The sequence below is a fragment of the Procambarus clarkii genome, chromosome 14 (assembly GCF_040958095.1).
Source record: "Procambarus clarkii isolate CNS0578487 chromosome 14, FALCON_Pclarkii_2.0, whole genome shotgun sequence".
Taxonomy (NCBI): Eukaryota; Metazoa; Arthropoda; class Malacostraca; order Decapoda; family Cambaridae; genus Procambarus; species Procambarus clarkii.
The window spans coordinates 17,627,650-17,635,149 of NC_091163.1; the positions used below are offsets into that span (position 1 = coordinate 17,627,650).

Genomic DNA, 7,500 nt, shown 5'->3' on the forward strand with positions numbered 1-7,500 from the left:
TATTATACTGAAACAATACAATATATAACACTAAAACATCACACACACTCTATTATACACACAATAATACACTATGTTACACTGAAGCAACAACTAATATACTGAAATATTAGACTGTATCCCACTCAAGCAACACATTGTATTACACTGAAGCCACAACATTTGTAACACCTGTAACACTGTAGAAGCTCGAAACATTATTTTGTGTTCTTCTATTCAACTAAAATATACTGAAATGACACGTGTATCACGGTATACTGATACATAGGCCTTCTCTACCTTTTCAGAGAAATGTTATTTTTATAATCCGTCACAGTATTCATTTCTGATGAATACTGTGAAGAAATACTGAAAAATACTGTGAAAAAATATTGATAAATTCTGCGAAAAAATACTGAGAAAAGGCTATTGAAATAGGCCTATCATATTTCAATGGCCTTTTTTTTAATACACTTTAACATTCACAGACTTGCGCAGACACATGAACCATTCTGATGTTGTTTGTGTTCTTAAAAAACGCGGTGGGGTCCTGCTTCCCAGATCGAAGTTATTAAGAAATCGGATTCTTAAGAATACTATATATTTGTACCCAGTGAATAGGTTTGAATCCTCATCACAACTCCTCTGGATGCTCTCACTGATACAACTCGATAAAGTAATTTCTGTGTATATATTTATAATTTATTTTTATTCACTAGAGAAGTGAGGCATTAATATGATTTTGGGGACAAAACATAGAGATAGAGAAATCGGTTCGACCTTGAGTCCTGCCACCACACTCCCCCAGCAGGCCTTGGGAGATGGTGTGGTGGTGATTACTCATGTGGGGGTGGGGGGGTGGGGAGGGTTAGTCTCGGGGATCTGTTGGGGGAAGGTGGGGGTGTAGGGTGTTGGGGAGATCCACCCCCCTGATGTTAAAGAGGGGTTGGGATTCGAGGGGGGGGGGGGGTGGGAGCGGGTGTTTTTTATCCTGAAAGAATCAAAGGGGGCAGTAGTGGAAATTATCTCATCTTGAAGTTACTGTGTGTTGGAGGGGGAAAGAGGGGGGGTGCTCCTTCATGTTCACGAGAGCTAAGGGGTGAGAGGGGAAGAGGGAGGTCAGCCCTTTCTGGGGTTGTTAAGGGTCGGAGGGAAGGGAGGGGCCTCGACCCTCCATACCATCTGAACCCCACTCCAGGAGGGGCAAACCTGTTACCGACTGAATCTTTTAATATCAGGATGGAGCATAGACCCCTTCCGAGACTCACCATCAGGGCAGCGGTGGAACAGAGCTGGGACAGTGTCGGCACAGCGCTGGCACAACGTCGGGTGTAAGCCAAAGATACCGCCAGTATGTCTTCCTCTTGAAGCATATAATGCAACCCGCCCAAACCTCCTATTCTTTGTTACATTTTAATAAAACCCAATGGAACAAAAATATGTATATTATTTTATTTTAATAATTTAAACATATTTCGTTTATTATTTTTTTATTCACTATGTCAATAAAACAACAATTATGTTTTTATCCACTATGTCTATGTCAGGGAGCCGGTCGGCCGAGCGGACAGCACGCTGGACTTGTGACCCTGTGGTCCTGGGTTCGATCCCAGGCGCCGGGGAGAAACATTGGGTAAAGTTTCTTTCACCAATAGGAACCTGGGTGTTAGTCAGCTGTCACAAGCTGCTTCTTGGGGGTGGAGGCCTGGTCGAGGACCGGGCCGCGGGGACACTAAAGCCCCGAAATCATCTCAAGATAACATTAAATTTGCCAAATATGGGAATATATATATATATATATATATATATATATATATATATATATATATATATATATATATATATATATATATATATATATATTTATATCCAACTGACGATCACTGAACACTGGTCATTTGTATGCGGAAAATCCACAGAGAAATTGGAAAGAGAGATGAACGTTTCGACCGGCCGATCTAGGCCTTTATCAACACCTGACTCTTCAGGTTCAGTCAGGTGTTGACAAAGGCCCAGATCGGCCGAAACGTTCATCTCTCTTTCCCATTTCTCTGTGGATTTTCCGCATATATATATATATATATATATATATATATATATATATATATATATATATATATATATATATATATATATATATATATATATATGACAATGTCAGACCACGGAGGAAAATGAAACAGGAATTTCCTTAAGTACTTTCGTATATTAAATACATCTTCTGAAGATGTATTTAATATACGATAGTACTTAAGGAAATTCCTGTTTCATTTTCCTCCGTGGTCTGACATTGTCACATTCTTAATCACGTGTTTATTTTCGTGATACACACACACACATATATATATATATATATATATATATATATATATATATATATATATATATATATATATATATATATATATATATATATATATATATAACTGAAAACTCAGTTGCATATTGTCCTGGGGACCATTCAGGCTTGTTCGCATATATATATATATATATATATATATATATATATATATATATATATATATATATATATATATATATATATATATATATAAATATATATATATATATATATATATAAGTTATTACGAAACACGTTCAAGTGTCACGTCAGACTATAAATAAAAATGAATTTTGGAGAATTGATTTTTCAATTACCATCGACAGTAAAAAGAAACATAAGAAATATTGAGAAAATTCGTGTTAGAATTATTATTATTACTTTTTCGGTCATATTTAAGAACATATGTTTACAAGAAAGACTGCTACCAAAATATATGTATATATATATATATATATATATATATATATATATATATTATACTCCCTGCAAGTGGGTAAGTGGTTCAAATAGCTTCAGCTATCACTTCCTTATGTCCGGTCGTGATGGTCAAGCGGATTAAGGCGTCCTGTAGATACCAGTTGCGTTGCTGCTGGCAGTATGGGTTCGAGTCACTTCTGGGGTGTGAGTTTTCAGTTGCATATAGTCCTGGGGACCATTTAGGCTTGTTCGCATATATATATATATATATATATATATATATATATATATATATATATATGTATATTTATTTGTATATATATATATATATATATATATATATATATATATATATATATATATATATATATATATATATATATATATATATATATATGTCGTACCTAGTAGCCAGAACGCACTTCTCAGCCTACTATGCAAGGCCCGATTTGCCTAATAAGCCAAGTTTTACTGAATTAATAAATTTTCTCAATTTTTTTTCTTATGAAATGATAAAGCTACCCATTTCATTATGTATGAGGTCAATTTTTTTTTATAGGAGTTAAAATTAACGTAGATATATGACCAAACCTAACCAACCCTACCTAACCTAACCTAACCTATCTTTATAGGTTTGGTTGGGTTAGGTAGCCGAAAAAGTCAGGTTAGGTTAGGTTAGGTAGGTTAGGGAATCGAAAAAACATTAATTCATGAAAACTTGGCTTAATAGGCAAATCGGGCCTTGTATAGTAGGCTGAGAAGTGCGTTCTGGCTACTAGGTACGACATATATATATATATATATATATATATATATATATATATATATATATATATATATATATATATATATATATATATATATATATATATATACGACATATATATATATATATATTATTAAATATGACCGAAAAAGTAAGATTAATAATTCTAACACGAATTTTCTCAATCTTTCGTACATTACGCTTCACTGTTGGAGGTAAATCAAAAATCAATTCTTCAAAATTCATTTTTATTTCTAGTCTGACGCGACACGGGCGCGTTTCGTAAAACTTATTACATTTTCAAAGACTTTAGTTCACAAATACACAACTGAATAGAACTTACGTATCTCCGATTTTATATCTACATTTGAGTGAGGTGGGAGGGGTGATGTGGCATTAACACAAGACAGAACAAGAGGGGATATTAATAGGGTATTAAAAGTATCAACACAAGACAGAACACAAACAATGGGTATTGAATAGAAGTGTTTGTAGAAAGCCTATTGTTCCATATTTCTTGATGCTTCTATATTGGAGCGGAGTCTTGAGGTGGGTAGATGTAAATATAATGTAATGGGCAAATATAATAATGGGCAAATGTAGATATAAAATCGGAGATACGTAAGTTTTATTCAGTTGTGTATTTGTGAACTAAAGTCTTTGAAAATGTAATAAGTTTTACGAAACGCGCCCGTGTCGCGTCAGACTAGAAATAAAAATGAATTTTGGAGAATTGATTTTCGATTTACCTCCAACAGTGAAGCGTAATGTACGAAAGATTGAGAAAATTCGTGTTAGAATTATTAATCTTACTTTTTCGGTCATATTTAATAATATATGTCTACAGGAAAGACTGCTACCAAAATATACTAATATATATATATATATATATATATATATATATATATATATATATATCTATATATATATATATATATATATATATATATATATATATATATATATATATATATATATATATATATATACGTTTAGGGACAAGCCTGAATGATCCCCCGCCATACATGCAACTGAAAACTCTCACCCCAGAAGAGACTCGAACCCATACTGCCAGAAGCATTTTGCAATTGGTGTACAGGGCACCTAATCCACTCGACCATCACGACCGGACAAAAGCTGATGGTAGCCGAGGCAATTGGCACATCAGCCTGCCGGCACACATTCATCTTCACTACGTGACGATATGAAAGAAGTGATGCGAATTTAGAGACAGCTCTGTAACAAATGTTCACGAAATGTGTAAATATTTAATTCAAAATTATAAACTACAAGGAATTTTTGCCAAATATCCACAGTCTGGTGATTGTAAGAAATAAATATTGGTGACTAATCTTTCAAACGTCGCCCACTATATGCTAGGGGGGAAAGCGAGTGAATGCATTATACAAACAAATACAAATACGAAACTTTCTCTGTGCTTAAGTTGGTTATCTTAAGCAACTTGTAATCGTTCACACGAACCCATTGTTGATATATGCATTAAACTGTGCAACCAGCGCATTATTATTGATGCAACTGGCTAAGGAAAATGAAATCAAGGGTTTAGTTCCTGAGCCCTTTTATATGCCTGTGCAACCTACCACCCTCAGGATGGGTATGGGGTGAACAATAACCAATGAACTAGGCTGATTCAAATTGTGTCTGGATATTAAAGGTGATTTTTGGTTAATTCTAAAAGATGTCCTCCAAAAACTGCATTTTTTCTGTACGATACAGCTTTATATTTAGTGATTAATACAACTTTACGTTCACTGTATGATACAGCTTCCTATTTCTATATGTATCACTTATATATTTGTTGTATGTTAAGGCTTTATATTTACTGCTTTCAAAAACCTGCCTTCATCTACATGAATTCCGAATCTACTTTCATCACCAACAATTCAACAAAACTATCTATCTTGAGGTTATCTTGAAGTTATCTTGAGATGATTTCGGGGCTTTTTTTAGTGTCCCCGCGGTCCGGTCCTAGACCAGGCCTCCACCCCCAGGAAGCAGCCCGTGACAGCTGACTAACTCCCAGGTACCTATTTACTGCTAGGTAACAGGGGCATTCAGAGTGAAAGAAACTTTGCCCATTTGTTTCTGCCTCGTGCGGGAATCGAACCCGCGCCACAGAATTACGAATCCTGCACGCTATCCACCAGGCTACGAGGCCCCATCTACATCAGCAATAGTACAAGGAACTACCTTCAAGAAGTGCCTTTATGCAAGAAACTACCTGCGTCAAAAAAAAATTCAGTAAACTACTGTTTTTGAACAAAAATAATTCAGTGAACTACTGTTTTTGAACAAAAATAATTCAGTGAAGTACTGTGTTTGAATAAAAATAACTCAGCGAACTACTGTTTGGAAGAAAAATAATTCGGTGATCTACTGCTTTTGAAGAAAGCATTCAGTAAACTACTGATTTTCAACAAAAGTAAGAACGCTAAACATGCTCTAAAAGTTTAAATTATTGTTTAAAAACAGTAGTTCACAAAAGTAATTTAGTGAACTACTGTTTTAAACAATAATAATTCAGTGAACTACTGTTTTTAAACGAAAATAATTGAGTTAACTACCGGTTTCAACAACAATACAAGACCCTACATGCAACCAAATCATTAAAATCAAATTCCTGCATCAACAGCACTGCAGGAAACTACCTCCGTGAGCAACAATACAAGAAACTAGCGGTCATACACAACAATGCAATAAACTGCATACAGTAACAGCAATGCAACATACTACTTCCACCCTCAGCAATGCAGTACATGACTACCTTCATCAACACCATGAATTCAAACATCAATCATAAACCCAGTCATTAGGCGATCGATCGTGTCTCAGAATGTAACAGCTTAATCAGTGTCCTTGCAAGTTTGAACAATTCTATAGACGAAGATATTTATTGATCTGATTGATTAAGTTAAGATGAATTTGCAAAATCTGATTACCTGTCGAGTTGAATTTGCAAAAACTGTTTACCCGTAAGGATGAATATGCTAGAACTGATTACCTGTGGATCTGAATGTACGAGAATTGATTTCCTGTGGAGATGAAGATGCTGGAACTGAGTTCCCGTGGAGATGAAAATGTAGAATCCACAGACAATAAGTTCCTTAGTGCTGCTCCATAAACCCACTAAATTCTGACGATAAATTATCTCTATTGCTCAGCACCAAATATTATTTTTTACTATCATCCAAAGTGAATCAAACAATTCAAATTCCTTTTCTGCAGTTAATTATTAACATTCATAATTCACTCATTTAGTTGACTCTTAAATTTGTTATGATTTAAAACACGAAAACTTCATATATATAAATACATATAAATTTGTCTTGTGTTTTACTTTTACAAAGATCAAAATTATTCACATGGAACATTATGCACTTTTAAAACCACATGTAGTTAATTAGACCAGTGCTCGTTTCCGGGTAAAAGATTACCACACACGCCCTCGAAATGTTAACAAGACGCGACCCCAGTATCGGGAGAGCAGCACAGACGTGTTCACACCATCACCGTCGAAGGCGCACTGAGCGCTCTGAGCTGCTGACACCAGTACCTAGTCGCTACACCCGCCCTGTCCCCTCCCAGTCCGTAAGCTCCTCTACACTGATACCAACATCGCGCGCTCTTTTCCAAACTTTTGCTAATCAACCTATTTTTTCTCAATTTTCACGCCCACATTTCTTTCTGTTGGAGATTTCACTGCTTCGGTATTTATAGTTTCTCGGTCACGTAAATTAACGGCCAATAATATACACAAAATATGTTGTGGAGGGAATTTAGGAGGTGTCTCGGAGCTGGGAATATACCTCTGCGCAAAACAGCCGCCCACCCGTTGACTGCTGTTTTGTTGGGTGGCAGAGGGCTACATACGGTGGCATGATTAGTCTATTATTTTTAGCTGAAACTTCAAGTTTTTCACTATTTTAACTTGATTTTACAGTCATTATACTCTTAAGGAATTTTCCTTCTGCAA

At 35.3% G+C, this 7,500-nt stretch overlaps 1 protein-coding gene across 2 annotated transcripts in view; it reads right to left on the minus strand.

Moving 5' to 3' along the window:
- LOC123771034 (matrix-remodeling-associated protein 5-like) overlaps positions 1-7,034 on the minus strand; it is a 123,640-nt gene extending 116,606 nt beyond the window's left edge. For both annotated transcript variants that reach the window (XM_069324410.1, XM_069324409.1), the window contains exon 1: positions 6,529-7,034. The gene's annotated coding sequence lies outside the window, so the exon portion shown is untranslated. The remainder of the gene's footprint in view (positions 1-6,528) is intronic.
- Between the last annotated feature and the right edge of the window lie 466 nt (positions 7,035-7,500).